Below are 16,144 nucleotides of genomic sequence, written 5' to 3'. Positions count from 1 at the left end.
TAAAAATCTGAGTCACTAGTTTTAGCTTCTTTGTTTTAGAATAGTAAAAATCACTCTGAGTTACTTCTTTTGCTAAAACTAAAAGGGAGGAAGAGACACCTGACTAACGGTCTCAAGATTGGGGAAACTAGGGAAATGTTGATGTCAAGGCTCACTTTTTCTAGGCCTGGTTGTTGGGTTCATTCATTCTGCCTGACACTTTCAACAGGAAAGAAAAAATCAGAGATTCCTATTAGGAAGCGACCACTAAACTGAAAAATACAGGCCATAATAACACACAAGATCTTGAGTGCCTTCGTTGTACTACTGAGAAAATGCTGAAATCTTGAGTTCAGGTCTCATATCTTCATCCAAGAACTAGAATTCCTGAAAATGTACTGAACACCAACTGCAAACTGTGTCGTATAGGTTTAATTTTTTTTGTGTTGTCTGTATGCACTTGGAAGGACCGGGCTTTACCCTGTAGAAACTCTCTGGGTCTAGGAAAAGCTGTGAAGGTGTACTATAATGGTAGATATTTTATTATGTACTGTTTATTGCTTGTGAGTCAATGCCAAGAATCAAATATTATATACACCAGACAAAAAACAAACAACTAAAACAGAGGTTCTTTACATTTTTTGTGTGTCATAGGCTTCTTTGGCAGTCTAGTACCGAGGGACCACTATTTAAAGAAATGTGTTTAAGTGCATGAAATAAACTAAGTTTAAATAAGAAACCAATTAAAAATTAGAAAATCATACAACCATTCTGACTGGGACCACTACAAATTTGTTACATAATGTCAACTGGACCTTTACTGCTTCTAGGCAATCCTACCATACTTCCCTTATCAATTCACTATCCCCCTCTCCACAGCAGCTCTTCTAAACCTTTTCATCCCCTCTCAAACCTTCCATGGTTCCCTCTCCCCACCGCCAATACTTTCAGCTGAGAAACTTGCTTCATATTTTACAGAAAAAATTGAGGCCATCTGACACGAGCTCCCTGTTCTCGCCACTTCCACATCTCCTATCACTCAGATGTCTTCTGCCACTATCTCCTTCACTCCTATGTCACATGATGAAGGGGACTTATTCCTTACCAAGGCTGAGACCTGTACTTGTTCAGGTGATCTCATTCCTTCCCATCTCCTCCAACAGATTTGCCTCCTCTCTCATACTAACTCTAACATTTATTTTTAATCTCTGACATCTATTAGGTCATTCCCTATTGCCTACAAACACGTCCATGTCTGCCACATTCTGAAAAAAAACCCTCACTAAATCCTTTTGATCCCTGTTATCATCTCTCTTCTGTCCTTTGTGGTGCCACCACATCATACTGCCTCCTTACTACAAGCTACCAGAAATGTGTATACATCATATACCAAGTAACAGACATAATCAAAGCAGATTTTTCAAGAACTTCTTAAGAGAAGAGACTATTGGGGGGGGCAGCTAGGTGGTGCAGTGCATAGAGCACCAGCCCTGGAGTTAAGAGGACCTGAGTTCAAATCCAGCATCAGACATTGACATTTATTTACTAGCTATGTGACGCTAGGCAAGTCACTTAACCTTGAGTGTCTTGCAAAAAAAAAAAAAAAGAAAAAAAAAAGCAAGGAACTTTGAAATTGGAACACAATATTTACAAAATAAAGAAATATGGGGCACAAACCCAAAATTATCTACCAAATAAAACTCAGTATGTTCTACAAGGGTAGGAGATGGATATTTGAACAAAAATAATAGATAGAGCACCAAGTATGCAGACAGCAAGATCTGAGTTCAATCCCTGCCTCAGACACTTACTAGCTGTGTGACCCTGAGGGCATGTCACTTAACTGCTGTTTGCCTCAGGTTCCTCATCTGTAAATTGGGGATAATAACAGTATTTATCTCTCAGGATTGTTGTATGAATCAAATGAGATAATAATTGTTTTTATTATTATTATTATTATTTAATTTATTCATTTAATATATTTAGTTTTGAACATTGATTTTCACAAGAGTTTGAATTACAAATTTTCTCCCCATTTCTACCTTCCCCCCCCCACTCCAAGATGGCATATATTCTGGTTGCCCTGTTCCCTAGTCAGGCCTCCCTTGTGTCACCCCACTCCCCTGCCATCCCCTTTTCCCTTCCTTTCTTGTAGGGCAAGATAAATTTCTACACCCCAGTGCCTGTGTATCTTATTTTCTAGTTGCAGGCAAAAAATTTTTTGAACATCTGTTTTTAAAACTTTGAGTTCCAAATTCTCTCCCCTCTTCCCTTCCCACCCACCCTCCCTAAGAAGTCAGGCAATTCAACATAGGCCACATGTGTATCATTATGTAAAACCCTTCCACAATACTCATGTTGTGAAAGACTATTTTTTGCTCCTTCCTAACCTATCCCCCTTTATCCAATTTTCTCCCTTGACCCTGTCCCTTTTCGAAAGTGTTTGTTTTTGATTAACTCCTCCCCCATCTGCCCTCCCTTCTATCATCCCCCCTTTTTTATCTTCTTCCTCCTTCTTTCCTGTGGGGTAAGATACCCTATTGAGTGTGTATGGTATTCCCTCCTCAGGTGAAATCTGATGAGAGCAAGATTCACTCATTCCCCCTCACCTGCCTTCTCTTTTCTTCCTACAGAACTGCTTTGTCTTGCCACTTTTATGTGAAATAAATTACTCCATTCTATCTCTCCCTTTCTCCCTCTCTCGATATATTCCTCTCTCATCCCTTCATTTGATTTTATTTCTTTTAGATATCATCCCTTCATCTTCAACTCACCCTGTGCCCTCTCTCTCTCTCTCTCTCTCTCTCTCTATATATATATATATATATATACACACATGCATATATACATACACACACATACACATATATATATGTATATATGTATATATACACACATATATATGCATATTCCCTTCAGCTACCCTAATACTGAGGTCTCATGAATCATACAGATCATCTTTCCATGTAGGACTGTAAACAAAACAGTTCAACTTTAGTAAGTCCCTTGAAATTTCTTTTTCTTGTTCTTTTTCTTGATTACCTTTTCATGCTTCTCTTGATTCTTGTGTTTGAAAGTCAAATTTTCTATTCAGCTTTGGTCTTTCACTGAGAATGCTTGAAAGTCCTCTATTTTAGTGAAAGTTTATATTTTGCCTTGGAGCATGATACTCAGTTTTGCTGGGTAGGTGATTCTTGGTTTTAATCCTAGCTCCATTGACCTCCGGAATATCGTATTACAAGCCCTTCGATCTCTTAATGTAGAAGCTGCTAGATCTTGGGTTATTCTGATTGGGTTTCCACAATACTCAAATTGTTTCTTTCTGGCTGCTTGCAGTATTTTCTCCTTGATCTGGGAGCTCTGGAATTTGGCAACAATATGCCTAGGAGTTTTCTTTTTGGGATCTATTTGAGGAGGCAATCAGTGGATTCTTTCAATTTCTATTTTGCCCTGTGGCTCTAGAATATCAGGGCAGTTCTCCTTGATAATTTCCTGAAAGATGATATCTAGGCTCTTTTTTTGATCATGGTTTTCAGGTAGTCCAATAATTTTTAAATTATCTCTCCTGGATCTATTTTCTAGGTCAGTGGTTTTTCTAATGAGATATTTGACATTGTCTTCCACTTTTTCATTCCTTTGGTTCTGTTTTATAATATCTTGATTTCTCATCAAGTCACTTGCTCCAATCTAATTTTTAAGGTAGTATTTTCTTCAGTGGTCTTTTGGACCTCCTTTTCCATTAGGCTAATTCTGCCTTTCAAGGCATTCTTCTCCTCATTGGCTTTTTGGAGCTCTTTTGCCATTTGAGTTAGTCTATTTTTTAAGGTGTTGTTTTCTTCAGTTTATTTTTCAGTATTTTTGGGGGTCTCCTTTAGCAAGTCATTGACTTGTTTTTCATGGTTTTCTCACATTCTTCTCATTTCTCTTCCCAATTTATCCTCTACTTCTCTAACTTGCTTTTCCAAATCCTTTTGGAGCTCTTCCATGGCCTGAGACCAGTTCATGTTTTTCTTGGAGGCTTTTGTTGTAGGCTCTTTGACTTTGTTAACTTCTTCTGGCTGTATGTTTTGGTCTTCTTTGTCACCAAAGAAAGATTCCAAAGTCTGAGACTGAATCTGGGTGCATTTTCACTGCCTGGCCATGTTCCCAGCCAACTTATTGACCCTTGAGTTTTTCCTAGGGGTATGACTGCTTGTAGAGTAAAGAGTACTTTGTTCCAAGCTTGGGGGGATGTGCTGTTCATTTCAGAGCTATTATAGCCAGCTCTGCCACACCAGCACTCCTCCTTCCCCAAGAACCCCCAACCCAGACTGTACTCAGATCTTCAGCAGGCTCTGCACTCCTGCTCTGATCTGCGACTTAATTCCTCCCACCAGGTGGGCCTGGGGCCAGAAGCAACTGCAGCTGTACTTCTGTAGCTGCCCTGCCTCCACTGCCCCCTGGGGTGGTGGCTGAACCTTGAACTTTATCACCCTGCCCCCAGCAGCTTTTCCCACTAGCCTTCTCTGTTGTCTTTGGTGTTTGTGGGTTGAGAAGTCTGTTAACTGCTGCAGCTCACTGATTCAGGGCGCAAGGGCACGCTCCGCCCGGCTCCTGGTGTGGTTGGTCCACGCGGCCCACGCTGGGCTCTGCCCCACTCTGCTCCGCTCCCAGCTTCGTGCGGGATAGACCTCATCTAGCAACCATCCAGGCTGTCCTAGGCTGGATCCCTGCTTCCCTCTGCTATTTTGTGGGTTCTGCAGTTCTTCTCTGTTATGTTTGGTGTTTGTGGGTTGAGAAGTCTGGCAACTGCCACAGCTCACTGATTCAGGGTGCTAGGGCGCGCCCCACCCAGCTCCTGGTCTGGTTGGTCCACATGGCCCACGCTGGGCTCTGCTCCACTCTGCTCCGCTCCCAGCTCCGTGCGAAATAGACCTCATCCAGCAACCATCCAGTCTGTCTTGGGCTGGAGCCCTGCTTCCCTCTGCTATTTTGTGGGTTCTAGTTCTAGAATTGGTTCAGAGCCATTTTTTATAGGTTTTTGGAGGGACTTGGCGGGGAGTTCTCACTAGTCCCTGCTTTTCAGCCGCCATCTTGGCTCCACCCCGCCATGAGATAATAATTGTAAAGTACACAGTGTCTGACACATACTAAGTGCCATATAAATGTTAGTTATTATTATTATTATTATTAATTGCCCATTGCCCATTATTAATACTGCCCATTCCCTCAGGGAAAAAAATATAAAAAGTCAATTCATTCAACTCATATTTTTATGTGTAAGTTACTCTACTAGATTTAGTGGGAGATAAAAAGAGATGGTCTATCCCCAAATTGCTAATAAGATATTTATACCAATAACTATAATATAAAACAGTGTGATAAATATGGGAAATGTGATACAACTTAAGGTATTAATGGACATCAAAAGAGAGAGAGCTTATTTCCATACAGGAAGGGTGAAAGAAATGGCATCAAGGAAGATTTCATAAAATAAGTAGCATTTGGCCTTAATTTATACCACAATTTATGATTTACAGTGTCAAAAGGTAAATGGTAGAGAAAAACATTTCTGGAAGATGGAATTAACTATATGAGCATATATATATAAGTTTTGGAGGTTGGAGAGTACAAGGCATACAGTCAAAGAAGAGTACATAGTAAAATTTCTATTGTGCTTAGGATTTCCTTAGGTAAGCAGTAGAAGGTGAGGTTTTAGACTTATACCTCATAGTGTATACTATAAATAAACTCAACATTATTAATTTAAATATTTAAAATTAAGAGTTGTAATAAATGGAATAAAATGTTTTTTTTAATCAACTACAGAGGATATCTTTTATCAAACAGAAGAATTATCAGAGACAAAACCAATAGTTTTAATTATAGGTAGATCTCTTCAACGAAAAAAGTAATGTTTCTAAAATTAAAGGAAGAGGAAAAGGTTGGAAAAATATTTTAAGTAAGCACATAATTTAATTTGGATAATGTCAACATGTAATATCAATCCTCAATATTCACATAGCTTAACTTTTACAACTTCAAGCATTTGCATGATTTAATAAATCTCATTTTCACTTTCACACTGACAACCCCTATACACAGTACAGAAAAAAAATGAAGCACACAATGTTGAAAATCTGTGGAATGGCTGGTGTCTATAGGCATTTCACTGGTCTTCTTCACCCTTCTTTAGTAGATTTAAGAACTTCCCAAACATTTGTTTGCATAGTTTCACTGGTTTTGTGTTACAATTATGCCCCCCAAAAGTAGTACTGATGAGGGCACAGTCTCTGGGAACTCGATTGAATCTGGAGTGCAGTCTGTGGGAGCCCCCTTGAGCCCCAACCTGAATCTTCCCCCTTGATCTAGCTTTTCATGCCCAAATAGCCTAGCCTAGCCTTCCATTGTTTGGTTACCTCTGGACTGCCTTCTGGCTTTTTCCCACCCTTGATCATGATCAAAACATCTATACCCTAGCTCTCTTACTGGCTATCATCTCCAGGTAGCCTTCAGCTATTTCCCACCCTGGATTCTGACCTCACCCCAGTCACCCCAGTCCACTCTAAACCCCTCCTCCAGTCATCCCAGACTACTCAAAACCACCCTAGGTCCCTCCTACAATCTTTGTGTATATAAGTCTCATCTTGCCTCCATGAAGGCACTCAGATTCAGTCTAGCTCAGTAGATTGAATCTGGCCTGCTTGTGAAAACAGGTGTCACAATGGGTGAAATTTCTTAAGACAACCCATTATGGCAAACCCTTAATAAACTTTGCCTTTTCCCTTGGCTGAGAAGGCTTGAATCGAATTCTTTTGGCAGGACCCGGCGCGTCAGTCCTTTGGGGTGTCGAGCACCCCTCAACCCCAAACTTCTTCAGCACAAGTCTCACTGGGTCCTTAGAATAAGAAAACCATGTAAATATATCTCATTATCACATAGAACTCTCCCCTTACCTGAAGGTGACTGCCCAAAGGAAGGGAAATGTTGATGGCTGAAAGCTACCTTGTTAACTGTTTACCGGCTAGATTTCTTTCTCAAAGACCAAGTCTTAAACTCACTTCACTCTGGATCTCAAGGACTGGACAATAGGTCCCTACCCAAGCACCACTTAATAGTTATTTTGGTGGGGCTCTCCTGGCTTCAGAGTGAATGTAAATAGCAACTGTTTCTCATTTGGCCAGTAACCCTGAGGGTCTTCCTTTCCTAGTTATTTTTTTTTTTTAATTAAAGAGGCCATTCCTTGATTAGCTTCTTAAAGAGGCCTATCCACTGAATGGACATTGTGTCAGTCAAAGTAAGAACTTGAAAAGACCTTAGCTTAAACGGGCCAAGGTCTCCCATTGCATCCTGGGTCATCTCCAGTCTTCCTGATCAATATCAGGCCACTGGACCCAGATTGCACTGGTGGAAAAAAATGAGGCTAGTGACTTTGCACAGCCTTGCCTCACTCAAATCAAAGTCAATTGCAAGTCATGTCATCATCTCGATGATGTCATGGTCCTCTTGGAGAATGAAGGGCAAACCACATAACCACACAAGGTTAGGACACATATAAATAATAATTATTTTAAAGACAAATTCTTGACATTACCTTTACAAATCATACCACAAGAAAATTGCAATCAGTACTGGGATTACATGATTATATAGCACAACAAAGATACTAATTAAGCACTTAGTATAATTCAGACAGTGTTAAGTGCTGGGAATACAAATACAAGCAAAAGGAAAGGTAGCCCCTCCCCTCCAGGAGCTTAAATTCTAATGAGAAAAGAATACATAAAAGAAAGCTGGAAAAGGGTCAAAGGGAAAGTATCCACTGGGGGACATGGCAGAAGATTAGTCTAAAGAGTAGGTGAGTAAGCTGAGTTAGAAATGGTATTTTCAGCAATCTCTAGTGAAAGATTACAGTTTTCATGATCATGGGAATGGAACTCCCTATTTCCCATATGTTCATTGTACACACAATGAAGCTTTTTGACTTTTGTGCCTTTTCTAGAAATGTTACCTCCGCAAAAATTGAGGATTGATTGTATCTGAAAACCAACTCTCAATCTAGTAAAATACCTCCAAATGAAGCAATGACTGAATAAAAAATTAATAACTTTATGAAAAATGTTCCAATTTCCCGATAATCAGAGAAATGTAAATCAACACAAGTTTACTATATCAACTAGGATACCAAAAACTGCAAAAATTATAAATTCGTGGAGTTATGGGAAATTCTAATATACCACTGGTGGGACTGTACATTGGTGCAAACGTTTTGGAGAACAACACACAAGATACATAAAACTGATCATATCTTTTGATTTCATTGCTACGATTCCACTTCTGTAAATCATCCTAAAAAGAGTACAGGAAAGGAAAAAAGGACCTAGCTGTACAAAAATATTCAGAGCTGCTCTATTTGTGATGGCAAGAAATTGTAAGCAATCTCTAAACCCAACATTTGGAGAACAGTATATTGTGTAATGGATCATAGATTTAGAGCTAGAAGGGACCTTAAATATCATCCAGAAAACAAAGACTTTTCCAAGGTCATATATTTAAGTGGCATTTGCGGAATATGGACCCAGGTCCTCTGACTCCAAATTTAATACTCCTTCCAGTGTACAGATTAATGCAAAGGTTACAAGGAACTATGGAAAGCAATAAAGAGATACTAGCAGAAAGGAAACTGTACACACATTGATTTCACCTAGTTTTTCAGTAAAATAAAAAGAAAACTAGAGGTGGGGTTAACGTGAAAGAAATGTAAAGCCTGACACAGAACAAAAGCTGTTTTTTGCTTTTAATTCATTGTTGAATTCATTGGATGTTAAATACCAAGGATTTTTTGTTTCTTTGTTTTTGTCGATGGTTATGTTTACAATAAAAAAATTTTACAAAAGAAAAAAACCGCCAAACAAATTTAGACTAGAAAAAATATTCCATGAAGAAACTTTACCTTTGCACAAAAATCTAATTCTTCTTCATCTGTGGTTGGCCAGGAATCATCAGTTCCAGGTTTGTCAGAGAGTCTTTAAAAAAGAAAATAAAAATAAATAGTTTTATTTGCAGAAGAGAATCATCAAAAAGGCTTTTTGGTTGTTATTAGGTGTTTTACTACCAAAAGATACACTACAAAGGATGACTTAATTGAGAAGGCTATACAACCTATTGCTACTCCAAGATTCAATTTGGCGGAGAAGAAAATGTTGTTATAGAAGCCATCAGTGGGTTTATCCTCCAGAATAATCTCACTTCCTATTTTTATACTCCTCTAAATTTGACAAATGAACACAATGGGACATTATAAATCACAATCACCAAAACCCTACAGTGTATTTATGCCATGTCATAACTCTCTGTGTCTTCCTTACCAGTTTCTGACAAACACTTTCCCATTGAGTCTCTCATTTTTCTTGAAGTTACCTTCCACAGATTTCAACTCTATGACTTATATTTGTTGTTGTTCAGTCATTTCAGTTGTGTCTGACTCTTCATGACACAACTTCATGGAGTTTTCTTAGCAAAGGCACTGGAGTGGTTTGACATTTCCTTCCCCAGCTCATTTTACACTTTTCCAGGGCCACCCAGCTAATAAGTGCAGTCAGATTTGACCTCGTAAAGATCAGTCTTCCTGATTCTAAATTCAGTGCTCTATTCACTGTGTTGCCTACTTGCCCTCTAGATATGTGAGTAGGTCATATATTCCAATTTTAGAAAGGTATTTATTACAAGTGCAACCATTCCTGAATATAATATAATCACTGATGAATCTGGTCAGCTAATATTATAGAATAGAATAGAGACCATTTGTATAGTAAATTAGAATATTCATGATGCCTTTTGGGTTTGGAATGTCCATCTGTCTGTCTATCTACTACCAATTAATGTGTACCATTTCCTTCAGGACCTAATTTAAGACTTACCTCCTTACAGAAGACTTCTACGAATCACAGAATCAGAAAAATCAATGCAGGTCACTAAAAAAATTTTCCTCATTCCCCATATGAACAAGAAGTAAAATCATTAGTCTTTTTCTTTCTTGCTGTGGAACTGCTGTGGTAATCTGCTTTCAGGGAGTTTCAACTCCAGGGTTATCACTCTATTTGTCTCTTTGGGGGTGGTGGTGGATGTTCAAGGGATATACAAGGGTGTATGACTTGTGATTTCATTGCTGCAGGGAACTTCCAGAGAGGAAATAATGTAGATTGGCAACTGTTCCATGTCAGAGAGTTGCCTGAGAACACTGAAGGATTTAATGATGTGCTTAGGGTCCCAAAACATGTGACAAAAGAGGAACATAGTTTATCCTCACTCCCAGACCTACTCCCTATTCACTACCCCTAAGGCACTTTAAGTGAGACAAGTCTCAGCTCCTTAGGATTTGTTAACACCAAGAGAGCTTTTTTTTTTTTTTTTTTAGCTCTTCTTGATTCTTTGATAGGCATGCCCAACTTCTTTTTCCTTCTCCTTCAACTTGTCAATTTATTTTACTTATTTGGTCTTGTCTTTTTAAATCCTTCTCTTTCTGCCTCTCCTTCAGTTTGATTCCATCTCCTTCTCCTTCTCATAACCTTCACATTGTCTTCTTCCTTATATCCTCCTCCATCTCTTCAAATCTTTCACCTTTTCTCACTTTCTATTTCTCCTTTAGATGGAGTCTTTCTTCTTCAGCTCAAGTTACTTCAGTTTCTCAAGGCCTTCTGAATTTCTTTATATTATTAACTTTCAATCTCTGAGCTTTTTCAAAATTCTTTTTTTTCTTGGCTTGCATTTTAGTCAAGTAAAATAAAGTATTTATCACAATTTTATAACAGAAAACAAAACTTACACATAAAGTAAAAGTAACAAAAACAAAATACTCAATGAACTGAATTCATTATTAAAAGGTTAGGACACCTCCACCAGAGAGAAGGGCTGTGCTTATGGTCCAAATGCCAATAAACTGGCCTCCTCCAGTGCCACCTGTCATAGGAAGAGCTGGTAGGGAACATTCAAGCAGCATTGAGAGATTAAAGTACCCAATCCTTCACTCTGGTGTAAGGAGCAGGTGGGTCCTTTCCCCATGTAACTACGTATTCCTGCATGTCACCTCTGTTGGGGGCACACTGCCTTCAGCTGTAAAACTGCACCTCCTTTTCTGCCACCTCAACAACTATCAAGAATTTGATGCTAGTTTCACATGTCAATTTTGATTTGAACTTTGTTTCCATTTTTTAAAAAGGATGTATTTATCCAAGAATTATATTTAAAAACATCCAATAATTTTGGTTATTGCTTCAAACTTTCCTGATCCCACAGACAGAAGAGTTGTCTCCTACCAATGTGGGACAGCCCACAATTTGTAAAACAATACTGTTATTTCTCCAAGTACAGCATAAGCTCCTGAAGGCCAGAGTATATGCCTCTTTCTCCTTCTGTTATTTCCCCCTCTCCCAATCTAGTACAGTGTTGGGCATAGAGAATGTATTCAATAAGGATTTAACTGAAATGCTGATTATACTATTGTTTGCTTGGCAAAACCTTTCTTTGCAGATGATAATGGCATCATAGTCTAATTTACTTTAGTAATTTACTTGTTCAAATTATCACAAATTCTCAATTAGTGGAACTGAAATGGATTATTTTGCAAAAATTACATAATTATTTCTTAAGATCTCAATTATGGTGCTTCAAGTACTTGTTTCCACATCTTTCCACTAAGAAGACTAGAGACTAGACCCAGAAACATATGTCTGGGGATTTATGACATTTTATGTTCCAGCAAGACTGTTTCAACCAATGAACCACTTTAACCCCATAAAAAATTATAGAACGTATTATATACCCAATTTTAATTTAAATGATAAATTAATAGGCAGTACTGAACATCATCTCTTCATTAACAAATTTGTAATAACAAATGTTTTAATGTAAAACTACTTCCAAAACTTAATTAATCTTTTTTGGACTGACATTTTCCAAATCAGATGATTTATTAGTTAAAAAAAGAAAAGGAGCAAAAATAAATTAAACATGTAGAACTTAAATATACTACATTCAGAAAAGGAGACCAGTTTGTCAAGAGCTGGACAACTAAAAATTCACACAATGCCTTTTTTATTCCCAATCTCCATATCGAGTAGGTTCAGGGCCTTTGGGGCCACTCTTTTCCTTTGTAAGAGGATTGATATAAACTGGAAATTTTGCTAGTGGCTCTTGTTCTAAATTGGAATCCTCTGGAGCATCAAACTGTCTTTGTGGTAACTTGGGCTTCTTAAGTGCTTGCTTGCTTGTTTCAGACCATCCTCGAACAGAATTCGCTCTCCTCAAAGAACTACTCAGAAAGAATCTTGTCATCACTGGAGCCCACGAGGTGCTAGAATAGGGACCCAGAATGAACGGCCTGGAGAGCACAGCCCCATCCGTGGCCATGGCAAGGTCACAAAGGCCACCAATCGACATCCAGCAGCCACTTTCCCTTTTTCAAAATTCTAAGGGATTCCAAATCATCCTCACAACTATTTTTTCTTCTTGAATTCAGGTCCTGCTAATGCTTCTCTTTTCACACAATCTGCTTCCAACAAAAGAAGAAAGAAAGGCTCCAAATATTCAGCTTCTCTGTGTCACATGATTCTTCTCACCAACTGCCTGACACACTCACACACCTCCCCTTTGCCTCTTGTAGGTTCTCTTTTTTCTTTATTTTTTAAAATCTTTGTATCATTTCTAGGAATATTTAATTCTACTCAATCATCTGGGGAGTGGAATGGCTTTTCTTCAGCCTTTTCACCTTCTATATTGACTAACTCTGGTAGCAACACAAAGAAAGCACAAAATCTGCAGGTCACTGCAAAATAACCTGTGTTGTGTGACTATGAGCTCACTAGAAGAGAGATAATTTAGTCTTTAGTCACTCCAGTTAGTGGCCTTTACAGCTAATGCATTGCCATGTCTGCTTGCCTCCCTAGGAGTGCCAGAGAAATGATGTTCTTTTAACAGGCTTGCCACCTCTTCCCAAGATATAATGTCAGCTTGCCTGGATGCCTCAAATTGAGAACTAAAATATATCTGCCAGTCTCAATGTGAGAAGCAGCTTTCTACCACTGTTGTCCACAAGGTTCTAAGCAGAAACCACTTACTAGCCCCTTCTGACTCCTTTCTATAGCTTCTCTCATTCTTGCTGAGAAATTTCCAAGACCACTTTCTGTCTTGACTTAAGACCCTGTCCCCAGTTAGTAATCCCCAACTCCATGTTGAGAACTCCTTTACTTGATAATCCCTGAGCACTTAGATACACTTCCACAATTATATGAAGATACATATTTGAACCATAAATGTATCCTAAAAGGCTTATTAGGAGTCTATCCCAGATAGCTAACATATAGGGTGGCCAGGTGGAAGAACATAGCTTGCTCATTCTTCATTCATCTAATTACTATTTATTAGTAGTTTTATTAGGGGATTATGGATAAGGAGTTAGGTCTGGGAGTAAAAATATACTAGATTCAAGTTCTCCCTTAGGCACATACTGGTTTTGTGAGCCCAATAAATTCACTAAATTCCTTCAGTGTTCCCAAGCAACTCTCTAACACAGAACAGTTGTCAATCTGCTTAATAAATAAAATATACTAGGTGTTTAATAAACATAATTCTATGTAAGATAATGAAGTAAAAATATGAGATAATGTGATAGTGGGAATTGGTTAGGTTGAAGATACATTATTTTTTGGAGCATGAGAATCTGCTTTGCCTTGGATAAAAATACCTATTGGAGAATGGATCATGGGGATTATCAATTAATTAAATTAATTTAATATTTAAGTTAATTTAATTAAAATAAATTAATTAGTGGATTAATCAATTAAAAGAAATATTAATCTGATATAAAGCCTACCTGCTTATAGATTCTTCTAGGGAACTTTCTTCCACTACTAGAGAAAGAAGCAAAATACAATTAAAACATACATACCAACATATGAAATTAATATCAAAAGCACAATTAATTGAAGCTTTACTACTATGTGTTTTCAGGACATGACAAAGACCTGTGATACAAATGGAACTATGCTAGAGATAAGTGTCTTACGTATCAAGGCTATGAGGGTACAAAGAGGTCTTCTTCAAGCATCATGTATCTGTTAGTGATTTTTTTACATTAGCCATTTCACTTGCACATTCTTTCACACTGACAGAACATAACATCACAAGCAGATATCATAAACAGAAGGAACAAGCTGACATTACAGGACTGATCTGGGCTTTTTCATGTAGGTAGACTGAGAAAGATCATATTTGTTTCACCTTTCTCACCACACACCTTACAGAGCAAATGTTTGGAGATATAGTACTGACACATTTATCATGACACAACATGACCTCTTTGGTCCATTCTATAAATCAGCAAATCCAGAGACTACTTTGTTTAGTATGACATAACATATTTCAAGCTCTTCCCCATGGGCAAGAGATGCAGAAATAATGTACTGTTCATAGATCTCTACAGTCTAGAGAAGGAAGGGGCTGATGAGTTGCAAACCAATATATTTTCTCTTTTCAAGCCTTCCTGGGGAGGGAATGCTATACAATGTACATCTGTTATTTCTTCTGACCTCTCCCAAAATATAGTTTAAAGATAGTCAGATGGGCCGTGAAATAAGCACTTATTTTTTCTATCAACCATCACACTGGCTAGGGAAGCAATTAAGAGGTGTCTATTTGCCCATTTCACTGGGTGCATTATTTTATTATTTGATTAACAACCATTCTCCAAACTTTATGTTCTCCAGTTCATCCAAAAAGATACTGCCAGATTTCTTTTGAACAGGATATGTTCAATGAGATATGCGATGTCATCTGTATGGAACTACTAGTGAGAAAAATTACTTCCACTGATATAGACGGAATTTCTCTGCAAATTATAGTTTTAGAGAGTTAGTAACTTGAGGCAGTGAAAGATTAAGTAACCTGTGTACAGTCAACCAGTCATTATGTATCAGAAGTAGGTTTTAAACCCATGACTTCATACTGTAAAGGCCAGCTATCTATCCAGTCTTTCCAAATGGCTAAGACCTGTAAGTGTTCACTTTGTCTATACATTTTGAAATTTTAAAAATTTAAGATTACCTCTAAACTCTGATGAATTTTAGAATAAGACTTTAGTATAGAGCATAATACATACTTAGTACTTAGTAACTGTTAAATGAGTGACATATGTGACTCTTACATTGTTTCTCCCAATTAAAATGTACCTAAGCTAAAAATGTTATGCCATTTTGTACCCCCAAAGGGTAGAGGGTCAGAAGTTAAATTCATACAGAACAAAGTCTCTAGTTCTCCTCCTTACTTAGAGATGATCAGGAAAGATTTCACCATAGTGGCTTTAAAAAGCATAAAAGTTTTAATGCCCTCAAAGCTGGAGAGTTGGCACACTCTCTCCAGGCTCATTTCATACCACAGACATGATATGAAGAGGCACTTATGTTATGGGGCAAGGTAAAATTGACATGATAAAAGCAAAGGAGAAGAAGCCTTTTGTGGGACAGGATCTCAAGCAACTTAATTTCCATGGTTTAGACTCTCATTCATTGTTTTTTTTTTTTAATTAGAAAGCACCCAACCTACACTATATAATGATTGTAGCAAAATTTCAGTATAGTTAGCAATTACATGGTCACACTGAAAACAGAATAAAGATCAGAGTAGTAGCAGGTTGATTTTCTTTCCCTTTCTGTGGCATGTAAGCAATTAACTTGAACTAGACACATAGACAAAATAAGACAGTTTGAAAAACTGTTTGATTAGTTTCTCTCTTCATATATATATATATATATATATATATGTATATATCCTAGAGTGGAATTATAATAGTAATATAACACATAATCAATACACTATCAATATAAACATGAGTAGAATTAACTCAATCAAATAATGAATAATACCAAAGTAATTATACCATTACAAAGTAGTTTTTTAAAATAGATTTCAAAGATCTTTATATTTTAAATAAAGTTCAAACTCAAGAAAATTATTCAAAAATAGCAGAAATGCTAAATAGATTCTACTACTACCTTTTTCCCAGAAATCATCTCTTAATTATTTTTAACAAAATGTTCAGAACCTATCAAGTTACAAAACTGTATACTACTTTCTAATGGCATGCCACAAAGAAAATACCAGTATAGTGGATTCTATCCTATTTTGTTCTAAT

At 37.5% G+C, this 16,144-nt stretch overlaps 1 protein-coding gene across 1 annotated transcript in view; it reads right to left on the bottom strand.

Moving 5' to 3' along the window:
• Positions 1-16,144, bottom strand: part of LOC118849921 (ankyrin repeat domain-containing protein 26-like) — an 85,140-nt gene that overhangs the window by 68,829 nt on the left and 167 nt on the right. The window contains exons 2-3 of the mRNA XM_036759022.1: positions 13,829-13,865; positions 8,912-8,984 (exon numbers count right to left, since the gene is read on the bottom strand). The gene's annotated coding sequence lies outside the window, so the exon portion shown is untranslated. The remainder of the gene's footprint in view (positions 1-8,911; positions 8,985-13,828; positions 13,866-16,144) is intronic.

Source organism: Trichosurus vulpecula, chromosome 5 (assembly GCF_011100635.1).
Source record: "Trichosurus vulpecula isolate mTriVul1 chromosome 5, mTriVul1.pri, whole genome shotgun sequence".
In the NCBI taxonomy this organism is placed as follows: domain Eukaryota; kingdom Metazoa; phylum Chordata; class Mammalia; order Diprotodontia; family Phalangeridae; genus Trichosurus; species Trichosurus vulpecula.
Note: the sequence above shows the minus strand (reverse complement) of the source record. Positions and strands in the feature narration are given on the sequence as shown.